Below are 13,596 nucleotides of genomic sequence, written 5' to 3'. Positions count from 1 at the left end.
TTCTTTCTTGTCTTTCTTTTCTTTCTTTTTTTATTTTTTTCTGCCTATACTTCTGCAATATCAACTGTATAAATCAACACACATTGTACTTGCCAAATGGGAAGTTATCGAGACAGGAGCGGGCATTCTTTCCTGCAGCAGAGTACCTCATTCAGACTCAGTTCCCTGCTAAACTGGCCAGGCAGGCTCTCTCCTGGCAGGTTATCAAAATTATCAGTATCCCTTTCTCTCTTTGCACTCTCAGAACCTCCACTCCCAGGAAGGAAATAACCACAGTCTTTGCACAAGATTAAGATGTCCATTTTGCTATGTAAACTACGTCTCCATGCCACAATCATCGTTGTAAGAGACGTATATAATAATAGTAATTTCCTCTTTGTCCCATCAATTGAGCTTTTGGTATTCTTTGATAAGTAGAGGGAAGGTTTCGCTGAAAAGAAAATGATGCTTATGTTAGAGATGACTGGGGGAGAGATTTGTTTTACTTTAATTTTGTTATTTTACTTTATCTCTTTCCAATTTTGACAAAGAAAGAAGAAATTGTCATATTAAAAATTAAATGTCATGACATTACAACTCCATTGGTTTTTGGTAAATAACTTGTTGCTGAGGAGAGAAGTTGCTAGAAGACTCTCTCAGAGTCAGTTCCATTTCAGCCAAGAACTGGTAGCCTTGATGTGGGCTGGATCATTTTTGAGTCTGAGGCTAAATGTCTTTGTAGTTCCTGTTGAAAAAGTACTGATTTGAGGGGACAGATGTTATGTCATCACTATTATTGCTCTTCAAGGGCTTAAAATAAATTGTTAAAAATCTGGAAGTGTGATTGAGGGTTGCCTGTGCTGGCATTGTATAAAAGAAGGAGCTGGATTTGGTTTGTATACTTGAATGACAAGGAGATCAAGGATCCTTCAAAATCTAACTAAACATAATTGTCCACAGCCTGTTTTGATAACTAAACAGTAGATGATTTCTGTTACTACTTTTGCCACATGCTTAATATTACTAATAAATAGTGTACATTTTGGAAGCTTCTTTTGGATCAGGACAATGGAAAGCTCTACAGCTTATAGCTAATGATCAGCCTCTAAAACCTAAGGGAAAGGAAGTTTGCACGCTCTATGCAATGTATTATATACAACAGTACGGGAGATGAACTACAAAAATCACCTGAGGGAAATTGCTCTATTTTTTCACATTGATCCATGTACTGGTGATTATGGATCACCATCTGAACTCTTCAAGTGGTGTCATAAACAAGCGTTAATCTTTGTAGATACATATGGCATCATCAACCTTAATGGCAGAACGGTCACACAGAGAACTAATTTCTTATTAAAGATGAACTTTAAGAGACAAATTTTTACCATCCAACCTGGACTCAACTTTACCCAGTGACAGACATTTTTTGGAGAAGTGTAGAGTGGTTGCCTAAGCTTTACAGCTTGGAATTTTATAAGAAAATAAATAGGGACCAAGGAAAAGCATATTAATGGCTCAAAATAAATTTTCTTCACATTTGAAAAAACAAGAGGCAGTATCTATAAACCTCTTTTTTTTTTTTTTTTTTTGAGACAGAGTCTCACTTTGTTGCCCGGGCTAGAGTGAGTGCCGTGGCATCAGCCTAGCTCACAGCAACCTCAGACTCCTGGGCTTAAGCGATCCTACTGCCTCAGCCTCCCAAGTAGCTGGGACTACAGGCATGAGCTACCATGCCCGGCTAATTTTTTTTTTTTTGTATATATATTTTTAGTTGGCCAGATAATTTCTTTCTATTTTTAGTAGAGACGGGGGTCTCACTCTTGCTCAGGCTGGTCTCGAACTCCTGACCTCGAGCGATCCACCCGCCTCGGCCTCCCAGAGCTAGGATTACAGGCGTGAGCCACCGCGCCCGGCCTATAAACCTCTTAAGTGACAGCATTTCGTGTGAGGAGAGAATAAGATAATCCTATTATTCTGGATTTTAAACTTTTATTTCCCAGCTTAAAAATATATGCACAAAAATCATTCATTATGGTAATCGTATTAAACAATTAGAGTTGCTTCATCAGACAGTGAAAAGAATAGATTGTTCTCTTTTCTTCCCGAAAAGTTACGTGCCATTATCCTTAGTGATTCTAAAAAATTAGACAACTGTCAAACTCAATTTGAGGCAGGTATATGTACTCACACAGAACAACTGCCCTTGGATTAGTTATCATTGGCTTCTATGCGTTTAAAAGGCCAGCCCTCAAAACCACTAACAAGAGAGCAGCCCACATAATCTAATTTAGATTTGGGGAAAAGCAAGAAACCAGTGGGTTTTAGTAATTTAGGGGCCAAAACAATTTTGCCAAAGCTGAAGTTAGACTAGGTAAGATTGTATGGTCATCAATGTCAACAAAAATTCCAACACCACTAATTCATTCCATGAAACTCTTCTATGGTCAATGAAATGAGATACAATTAGCAGGGGATATTGTATATCACATTTACAAATATACTCAGACTTGGTTTTACAAGTTGTATTAAATATTTGAATTATTGCTGAATTGCTGAGGTATATGAGTTTGGAAACTGCTAGAAGGGAGGGATGAACACCATAGCACCAAACACTGAGAATATACTCAGACAGCTATAATAACCAATGTTGTTTTAGAGGGATGTTCATAGATTTGTGCCACCCTTTGGTGAACCACAAAAGAAAACAAGGAGTGACACTGTGTTATGTAAACCAAAGTGGCTTCAATAAGCAAGTCTACACAATTCTTAGAAAAGGCCTCAGATTTTTGCTCTTACTGAATAACTCCACGATTGGCATTTAAGAACACAACAGGAAAACACTGCTATATATTATCAGAAGAGGCTCCTAGAAGAGAGAAACACAATTGTATTGTGAGGCCAAAGATTTTGATTTACCAGAAAAATATCTTATATATTAATAGTAGTTAAAGCATGATGTTTAGAATCATCCAGGCTTAGGTTGAAATCTCAGCTCTGTGTAATTTAAGCAGTGTGATTCTGGTCAAGCCACCAAAACTTCCTGATATTCTGTTTCTATAGCTGTTAAATGAAGATGTTCACAGCACCTGGTTGACAGTGTTACTGTGGGGATTGAATGAGATGTGTAAAGTGCTTAGCACAAAATAAGATGCACTCAATAAATTGTAGCTATTATGATCCTTATCTCCAAGATTTCTGGGTTAGAATGTGGCTTTAAAAAAAAAAAAAGTATAAGGAATGGTCTAGTCCTTTGGAATGGAAAAATTTTCATTCATTGTGACTCATTGACCACCAGAGAACCATTTACCATTTATCTGGGTATGTTGGCAGTGAGAACTGTGTCAGTCCTCTCAACCCAGCAAATTGCAGTTGGGCCAAGCTGATGCAAAAGGAAAGATTTGTTTTCTCTGGGCAAAGTCTTCACTCTATTTAGGATAAGTGTGAGTAAGCAGATGTACTTAACAGTCTATCTTACCAGTTAAATGCCAACTATAAAAATAAATATATAACCCAAAATAAAAGTGTTTAATGTTTGGGCATTATCTACATTATTTTTAATGTCATTCATATAAGACATTAGGGGCCGGGCGCGGTGGCTCACGCCAGTAATCCTAGCCCTCTGGGAGGCCGAGGCGGGTGGATCTCTCGAGGTCAGGAGTTCGAGACCAGCCTGAGCAAGAGCGAGACCCCGTCTCTACTAAAAATAGAAAGAAATTATCTGGCCAACTAAAAAAAATATATATAGCAAAAAATTAGCCGGGCATGGTGGCACATGCCTGTAGTCCCAGCTACTTGGGAGGCTGAGGCAGTAGGATCGCTTAAGCCCAGGAGTTTGAGGTTGCTGTGAGCAAGGCTGACGCCACGGCACTCACTCTAGCCTGGGCAACAAAGTGAGACTCTGTCTCAAAAAAAAAAAAAAAAAAAAAAAAAAAAGACATTAGGGATTATCACTGCCATAGTTTACATGTGAACCCAGGGAAAGTCTGACTTGCTTACCTTGAAATTACTTAGTTTTGTCATCCATCTTTCATATGTTTATTTACTCTTTAACTCTGCTTGGTTAAAAATGTAAACAATACAACTCAGAGAAAAAGACCATGAATTTGTGAGAATGGATATATCATAAGAATATTTCCAAAGTGAGTGTTAAGATTAGCATCTGATGGCCTAGTAGAGTTGTTTGAGTTAAGGGGTTGTCTCAAAGCCTGTGTTTGCATAACACACCCTGAGTTTTATATTTCACTGTAACTTTATTTGTAGAAGTGAGGTGCTAAAGTAATTTCTCATCCCCTCATCCCCCATCCACCCAGACTCTCAACAGTGTAAAATGAAGCGGGCGTTATACAAACAATCATGACTTACTAAGATTCCTGCTCAGAAGGAAACAGCTATCTACCTCACCCAAATGCCTATGAGGTCAATATATAATTTTCAGCGAAGTTTGAAGATTGTCATTGAACTGACATTTGTTCTCAGGCACAGAGTATTTCTGTATCATTGATATGACTTTGTTAGGGTAAAGAAGAACTGGAGGATCATGGAAAGTGAAGAAGGCCAAGAATAAAACTCAGGAAACTCCTCTCTGAAAAAGCACATCTATAGGGAAGGTGCATTTTGACGTAAACAGTGTGACAAAGGAGATGTCGGTATGGACAGCAGGAGTCTAAACTAGCCCAAATTCACATAAAGATGTGGTGTGTCACATATACAGAGCATCTCCCAAAATACAATGCCAAGGACTCTTATCTGGGATGAAGATGAGTCCGTGCTGGTTTGGCCGTGGCCTATATGCAGTGATCCATGCTAAACTCAATAAATCCTTGGCAAAATAATTGCGGAAAGCATGGGCCATTTGATTTGGTCTTACCAATTTAGAACTTTGACCTAAGTTATTATGTTACTGGAATGCTGTTCAATAACATAATGTAACAACAGTCTTTTTTTTCCCCCTTCAGTGAGGGTTAAATGTTTTCTAAATTACAGTTTAAAGGCAAGTAGAAAACATGCTGGGAAGTTGTAGAATTAGCCATTTCTACCACAGAAACACAGGAGTGGCACTCCCCTTAGGTTTGGGGGAGATCAGCTAGTCCCTGTGCCAAGGTCATACATTAGAGGACCCCATTCTGTCCCTTGTCTAAATGTACCATGCCCTACAAAGTAAGGAGGGAATAAGGGGGCAGGCCTTTCTAGAAACTATGCTTCTCCTCTAGACTTTACTCCAGGTATCAAGAACCGGAGTTTTCTGTTTTAAGAAATGGAATTTTCTGTTTTAAGAGCTTCAGCCTGCTTTCAGGCCAGTCTTCCTGATGACATCACCCATAAGTATACCCCTAGGTCTGAGGAGTAGACAAAGGGAGCTCTTTGATGGTGTGGAGGAGTTGGGAAGTATGGAAGGATCTTGCACCTTACAGGTGGATATCTACTTGTATGCTTCAAGTCCCTTCACAGCTTGCCTCAGAACCAGGAGTAGTGAAAGAAATACAAGGTACCCATGGAGCCAGGCCCTAAGGGCTGGTGCTTCCTCACTTCCATATGCCAGTGAGAAACTCCAAAGAGTTGGAGAATTCTAAATGCAAACTTGACTATCCAGGTCATAAAGAAGCCATATTTGTCCAAATAGTTGAACAGAAAATATTGTATTTAATCATTTTTGCCATGGTTTATAATTTAAATATTTAGACATATGGTGCATGACCTTCCACTTTAATTCCTGCCTTACATCCCACAAATGTTAGGGAACCGCATTCTGCTTGTTTGCACTTAGTTTTGACCTAAAATAATTGGTTGTTAGTATATTCAGAGGGCTGCTAGACCTACCTGAAGTCTTTGAACGGCTGTGAAATGTCTGTTCATATCTCTCAAATGAAATATAAGACAAAGGGAAGCTTGTCATTTCAGGATATTTCTAGGCATGAGGGCAGCCAATATTGTCTAGTTCTGCGTCTCTAATTCAGTATGTATATTGATGGTAAGAATATCTATTGAAGATAGGAATTCAAACAAATTTGTACGTTCAAAGTGATTTTTTCCATCACATCTTTGAAAAACAGAGAGTGATATTTTTCTTGGCCTTCACTGATTTAATGCCAGAATTCAGAGCTGGTTTATGTTGCTGAATTCATTTTAGTATATGTGGCTGAAAATGCCGTAAGGAGTTTGGGGAATGTTTTTCCTGATTTTGCACATTATACACAATCATTTTAATGTTCTTTATATTTGAGGCTAGATGTTAACATACTTCTCTTCTATAAGAGTCTTGAAATCTGCATGACTGATGATAACTATTCTTTGATGTCACCTTCTGAAATGATGCATTGAAGTGGAGGGACGTGTTATGACAATGCTGATTAATAGTTTTTCCTCTGAGCACTACATCTTGTCTTCATGTTTGCTCTGGCAGGGAAAGATTTAACTGAATGACAACACTTCTCTGGAAGCGTTTTTAGTTTTCATGTGAAGGAAGTAGCCATGAACTTGCCTGTGTTTCCATTCATATCTTGAAACCTCCGCTCCTCCGTGGTTGCTTTGTCAATGCACCATATACCCTAGACTGATATGTTTTGTGAGACATGTGAGTTGCCCCAGTGTTGAGTAGCCATTTAGAATAGTAAGCATTAATACTGTAGCATGAAGAATAGAATAAATAATAGCATTGGAAATATTCCCATCATTTTGCTTGCATTGGCTTGAACAAATAATTTGGTTGTTCATAAAATCACAATCCATGCATATCCTGCCTCTTAGAAGTCTGAGATTCAATGACAAGAATTTTAAGGGAGTGTATGACTTCATCAACTGAGATAATTATGCTAATATCTCCGATTAACGTTTGCCTCATAGAACAAAATGTGGATTTTGAGCTTGTTAATTTGTCAAAAGTGCTCTTGTTCTCTCTTCTTTGCAAAAGTGGGGAGAAGTTCTTATTTTAATTCCTCTGTTTGCCCCTGAAAGACAGCCGAGTTTTGATAGAGATTCTGCCAAAGTACAATTTCATCTGTGAGATGAACTGGAAAATTCTTTTCTTGGAAGTCTTATTAAGGAGAATCATTGAAATATGTAAGAACTTTAAAAAAAAAAAATAAGCAGTATAGATTGATGTGTTCTATACTTTTATGTGTCTCAACTAGACTAACTTTCAGCTCCAAAGGAAAGCATTTGCCTGCCTTCTATGTCTCAAACTTTTTAAATCCTTGCTAATATTTGTTGAATAAATCATTTAATTTTCAGCTAAATGAATAGAAGCTGACCACCTATAGAAGGTGTTGGCAAACTTATTACTTAAAGGGCCAGGCAATAAATGTTTCAGGTTTCGTGGGCCACATATGGTCCTTGTTACAACTACTTAACTACACTATTGTAGCTCGAGAGCAGCCATCAACAATATGTAAATACATGACTATGGCAGAGTTTCCATAAAAAATTATTTATAAAAACAGGCAATTTGGTCTTCAGACTGTAATTTCCAGAGTCCTGATGTATACATCCATAAAACTGGAAGGATGAATACTTCTGGGTCCTTGACAATCTGACTCTCATAAGTTTGATCAATAAATTTTTAGAATTGTCACATCCTGAATCGTGTATCATATTCAACATTGGCCACTTAAGGAAATTCCTTTTAAGAAAATAGACATATTTTCCAATGAATTATATCTAAAATATATAGCCCACAAGGGTAACATTGCCTAGAAAGCAACACATTTTTCTGTTAAATGTTAATGATAATTAATGACACCCAATTCCAGGCACTATGCTAAGTAAGATCGTTTCAAGCCTAGTCTATTGAAACCAAATGAATTCTACTGGGTGAGTTTATTAATAAGTGCTATACATTGGTACCACGGAATATCCCAGTCAATTGTTTTGACTTTTTTACACACAAATAAAACCCATCTGAAAATGGACAAGGTTGGATTAAAAAAAAAAAAAAAAGCTTTTTTTTTAAAAAAAGTGTGTCATTGTATCTACTTGATAGCATAATGAAAGAGTAAGTTAAAGACAAAGTAAAATTTTCAGTCTAGATATTTACTGTCATATAAGGAATCTTTTACTTAACTATGTACCAAAAAGGAAAAAAAAAAAAGAGAGAGGGAGAGAGGGAAAGAAATAGAGATAAAAAAAAGAAACAGAGAAAATGAGAAAGAAAGAAAGTTCTATGAGCAAAATTCATATAGCTATAAATTAGCTTCCTGGGGCTATTTTTGGACAAGTGTGTTGGGGAATAAAAAGAACATAGATAAGTAGCTCTTTATACTTAAATTGTTTTATAAAAGAAAATATATTCAGTGTGGCGGACTGGAGTTACTTGTACCTGAAAGGACACTGTGGAGCAACTTTTTCAAATATCATACTGATATCATCATTGTAATATGATTGATGGTAATAGGATATTTCATGAAGCTACGTAAGAGTGAGAACAGTGAGAAGAGAATATTTTATTTAAAAAAAACACTGTGCAGTTCTTAAGTAAGGACAAACTGTCCAAAAATATTGAGGAAGTAACCTAACACATGTTATTTGATGGATTAATATATTAGAAGAACAACGCCAGTTGCTGAAAGGTGAACTGAACTGAATAGGTAGAGCAGATATAAAAATTTTCCATGTAAATCATATGTTTATTTAGAGCCATTGTCATTTCAAATGGCTTTATGATCTCTAGGATTTAAGAGATCTGCTATATATGTGTCACTTACATTTCATCTATTTGCTGATGAATACATAAGCCTGTTCATAAAGAAATTTTTTGTATCCCTTCTTCAAATGGAGAGAGAGAATATCAACACCAAATTCCATTTCCTTTCTTAGATACCTCCTAACAAAGGAGCTTGTTTACCTTTGGATATAAGCAGATTTCCTAAAGAAACTCTAGTTTGAGAATAACTGGAGGCCAAAGAACATGTCAGTGGTGTGAGCTGAAGAAATGGAGAAATTTTTCAGTTTAAAAGGAAGTTCGATAATGAAGATTTCAGAGACAATCAATTGGCAAGGGCATTAGCTTCAGAGCAAAATCATGAATCTGAGTTCATTATCCTGCCTTCTGTTCTGGAGCAAAACTTAAGTCCATGTAATTCAGAACAGTTGTTTATCATGATCAAAATATTTTGCAATTATTTTTATTTGCCTCTCAGGTTTTATACATATAACTATAGTAATATCTTTCAAGTATGAAAGTGAGATTCATAAGTAATACTTTGATCTAATTCCATAAGTAATACTTTGATTTTGATATTTTTTATAAACCTGAAAACTGGATCTCAGCTTAGGTTAGAGTTTAAAAACAAAATCAGTCATTTATATATGTTGGGAACTCACCTATCATTTTCATTAATTTATTGAGTTTAATAAATCCTCTAAAGTCATTTGCACGTCATCTAGGTAAGATATTTACTGATATATTACAAATCAGTTATCATACTTAATTCAGGAATTTATTTATATCTTGCTAGGTCAATGGGAACCTTTGGAGAACTGAGTAAACTATTTCACCCCTCTAACGTTCTTGAAATAATGTTGCATTTTAAGTTTCTTCTTCAGAGTAGAAAAGTGGGATGTGCTAACAGAGAGAGTACGATGTGGCCAACTCAAAACTCATTTTTTCCCCTCAGCCAGACTCTGAAATATGTATAAATATACCTATTTATTTTCTTATCTGAACTTTAAAGGTTGACATTACAGAGGTAGGAAATTACAGACACCAAGAGGAATCAGGGAATAAAAAGTGGATGGAGTCTGGGTGGCACACACATGCTAAAAATGAATGTGTCACAATAGGAAGAAAATAAAGAGATTTCTTACAGGCTTTTCTATTTTAAAATAATGCCACACTGCACAGTATGATGAAAGACCTCCAGAACACATAAAGTTAGTCATAATGGAAACTCCTCTTTTTGAATAGCATGGAAAATAGCCTGGGGCTATCAGAGAATTGGCAGTCACATGTTATCAGAACTGCATCTCTGTCAACTTACCTAAAATCCAGGATTAAGAGCTGAGTTTAATTCTCATAAACTACGTTGAAAAGACATATTCAGGAATTAGCACAAATCTTCTTACTGGAATAAAAATGCACCATCCATAATAATAATCAAATACACAATCAATGTTGCAATTCAAAGGAGTTTCTTGTCATTTTCCTTTTAGGCCGTCAGTTCTGTGAGAGTATTGAAAATGAGTCCATTGAAAATGAACACACGCAAACTTATCCCGTAGAATAGACACACATGCAAAATATTTCTGGTAGAGTGATGGTATTTTCAAAATTTGAAATTAGCAGTTGGCTAAGATTCAGAAGTTTAAATATTTCAACAAATTCTGATGATCAACTCTAATTATTTTGTCATATTTCTGCCAGCTTTGAGAGCTTATTTAGCTAAAACTCCTTCCCAGCCACTGTAAAGAACTATACAATGCCTTCCACCTTTAAAAATATTAAGCTCCAATAAAAGAAACAGAAAATATATCATTTAATACATACACACAGAGTCACATTCATACACACCCTAGAACATAGACAAGAGAAAATACAGAACCTTCCAACATAAATCTCTGAAGAGAAATATATTATACTTACTGAGAAGCCACTACATCCTTAGAAACCTTGACATTACATAATACTTAATACATTTATTATTTCAATAATGAAATTATGCAAGTTTAATTTTGATAACAAATTCTTTTGGGTGTCCTATGTATTGGGTCCTATGGTCAGTTTAAAGCAGAGATTTGATCCACCCCAGCTGCTGTGCTGCATTGATTCGTGGACTTCCTGATTTCAAATTAATAGAATGGAGCAAGATAAAAGATGAGCAGCCTTTTTCATTGTAACTACGACAAGAAAGACTTTTAAAGAGGGAGTCCTGAAGACAAACAAAGGTTTCATGTACTGTATGGGATCTGCAACGCTGACCGAGTCTTCCAAAGTCTACTGGTTTATAACCTGGGCTTGTGTACCATGAGTGGGGAGCAGACATTATCTGGAACAAGTCTGTAGAGGCATGGGATATACTTATGAAGGCATTTTAAGGAGGCTTCCAAAATTGCCAACCCAGAGATTGTGACCTTTGTGTTTGATTGGTCATCAAATATGAAATTAATGAACTGTAACACAATTCACCAGTTGCTTGAATCTTACTACATTCTTGTTATCACAACAGCTTTTAGCATTTGCTGGAGAGATTACTAAATATTCATCCAGATGATGCAATAACTGATTCAGTAATAGATGATTCACAACCATTCCATACAGCAAAGTACTTAGGAGCTCAGTCTCTAGAGTGAGATACACCTCTATGACACTTTATTTAGAGTTTATCTAGAGTCAAATCCCTACATCCAACTTTATCACTTGGAAAAGTTTTAATATCACAATTTCCCTAGTATTACTATTATTGTAAACATTAAATGTGATAACGCATGTAATGTACTTGACAATGATCAACATGTTAAGTATTATATTTCATGTTATTTATCGTATCATGGTCATCATCACTGCCACCACCATTCAATGCCATAAATTCCATTTATGTACACCTCTGAAAGCAAATAAACTTCCTTATATTGAAATCTGGGTCCTTGAGATCTCTTGCCATTAATTCTAATTTAGTCTCTCATGACCTAAATAAATAAATAAAGCCAATCCTTTACATGGTTGAATTCAGTTATTAACATGTCCCAAGTACAACTTTGGTGTTTCTGCTCTGCTCTAAGACATCCCCCCGAACTTAGAGAGAGAGTGAGAGAGCAAAGAGGGGTGAGAAGAGGAAAAGGGGAGAAGAGACTTTCTATTCTATTATTCTGCTATACTAACTAAATATTTTCCAAATAGTCTTCAATTGGTATGATCTCTTCACTATTCTCTTCAGTCTTTTCTGATGGTGTTTTAATTTTTCTGCATCTCTTTAAAGGAGAATTATCCTATACAGAAACAAGTTTCTTAGGGCTTCTAAAGTTTTTAAAAAATAATTGTGGAGGGTGGCAAAGAGCCTAAGAACAGAGTAATCACCGTGGCCATTTTTATCCTACCTGTAAAAGTGTTTCTCTTCCATTTATATTCTCTTTGTGCATGGCTTTTTTTTTCCTGTTTAAACTTAAATTATTAAATTTGTTTGCCATGAAAGTTTAATGGGAAATTATATAAAGGTTTGTTTATTTGGAGGGGATATTTTAATGTTAGGAATAAGAGTTCCCAAAATGAAGAGGTGTTGAAATGCATAAGCAGATAAGCAAGTAGGTGATGTGGATAAATCTCCTGAACATCAATTTTGACTGATAGATTTGTATGTGTTTAAGATAAAGAGGAATAGTGAAATTCCTATATGATTTATTATGTCAACTGAGTGGTCAGGAAAATTCCAAGAATAATGTGAAGGAAGTTTTAAAAAACCTTAATTTCTGTTACTTAAGGGGGAAATTTTTTCATGTCCAGGGTTGTTTTAACTTGTTAGAATACAGAACATTTTAGAGGGATGAAATTAAGCAATATTAAATTATCAGATTCCCATATACAAGGGAAATTATGTGATATACTTCCTGGGTGGCTTTTGTACTCAATAATCATTGCTCAGTTAAAAAACAAAGTTTAAAATGGTATTTATAGTATATATTTTTAAAGTTATCATTAATAATTTTAATATAACGTGTGTATCTAGATTAAAAATTAGAGGCATAACTTTTAGTTATAGTTTTCTTTTAGAAGCTATTTATAGAGGACTTTTATACTCTATGCTTTGTTTTTCTGTAATGTTTGAATAGTATATAATGAATGTACTAAATAAACAGTACATTTATTATTATAATACTTTTGTAATCAGAAGGAAAACAGAGCTAATACATGAAATACATGATTAGCCTAGATTTTTATTAATTAAACAATGATTCTTTTTTCATTAAAATTAGCAATTATCAAAAAAGTGATTACCTAAATTCTGAACTATATTCCTACTTACAGCCCAGACCTCTTAACCATTAAGTTATATGTACTCACCCAAGGTGTTTAACTATGAAGTGGAAGAGGTACCATTCCATCAGAAAACAAACTTATCCCAAAAGGTTTATATATAGCCTACATATCTGAAACCTGTTTAACCACCTCAAAGCCAACTTTTTCCAGGAAGGAAAAAGTTCCGCCAAGCTATGGACTTTCATCTCTTGAGCTCTGCCCCAGGAAATATCCCGGGCAACCAAAAGATATAAGAACACTGAGTCTCCAAGCAACCCAAGTTTCATTTAACATGTGGCTTCATAAAGCTTAATGAGAACTGGCTATCTCCTCCACTTTGGGAGAAACTACATTCAGTGGGAACAGGGTGTTCTGATTTTTGTTCTATGTGAATGCAGAGATCATAAAACTGTGTGACTCTGAGCAGCTGCCTGAATCAGAACATTGTGGCTGAAAGGAAACTTCTGGTTACTATACACTCTATGGCTTATTCTTAATGAATAAGAAAACATTTAAAAAGGCTGATGCCCTACTAACTTCTTTGAAGCAATTTCATTGGCCCGAAACTCTCCCAATGCACATGCCCTGAAGACTGTCACTCATTTGAAGGACACAGAATAGTGGTGAAGTTGGCAAGTGCGTAGATTCAGGAACTGGACTGTCTAGGTTCAAATCCT

The 13,596-nt window shown here is 35.8% G+C and overlaps 1 long non-coding RNA gene across 1 annotated transcript; it reads right to left on the bottom strand.

The window, feature by feature from the left end:
- Window positions 1–354: 354 nt before the first annotated feature.
- LOC123620330 lies at window positions 355–12,978 on the bottom strand. Its single transcript, XR_006728807.1, has 3 exons — window positions 12,965–12,978; window positions 9,951–10,034; window positions 355–430 (listed from the first exon to the last, which is right to left on the bottom strand). It is a non-coding gene; the product is annotated as an uncharacterized LOC123620330 (long non-coding RNA).
- Between the last annotated feature and the right edge of the window lie 618 nt (window positions 12,979–13,596).

Source organism: Lemur catta, chromosome 15 (assembly GCF_020740605.2).
Source record: "Lemur catta isolate mLemCat1 chromosome 15, mLemCat1.pri, whole genome shotgun sequence".
Classification (NCBI taxonomy): Eukaryota; Metazoa; Chordata; class Mammalia; order Primates; family Lemuridae; genus Lemur; species Lemur catta.
The sequence above is the reverse complement of the archived record's forward strand: the minus strand, read 5'-3'. Positions and strand labels throughout refer to the sequence as shown.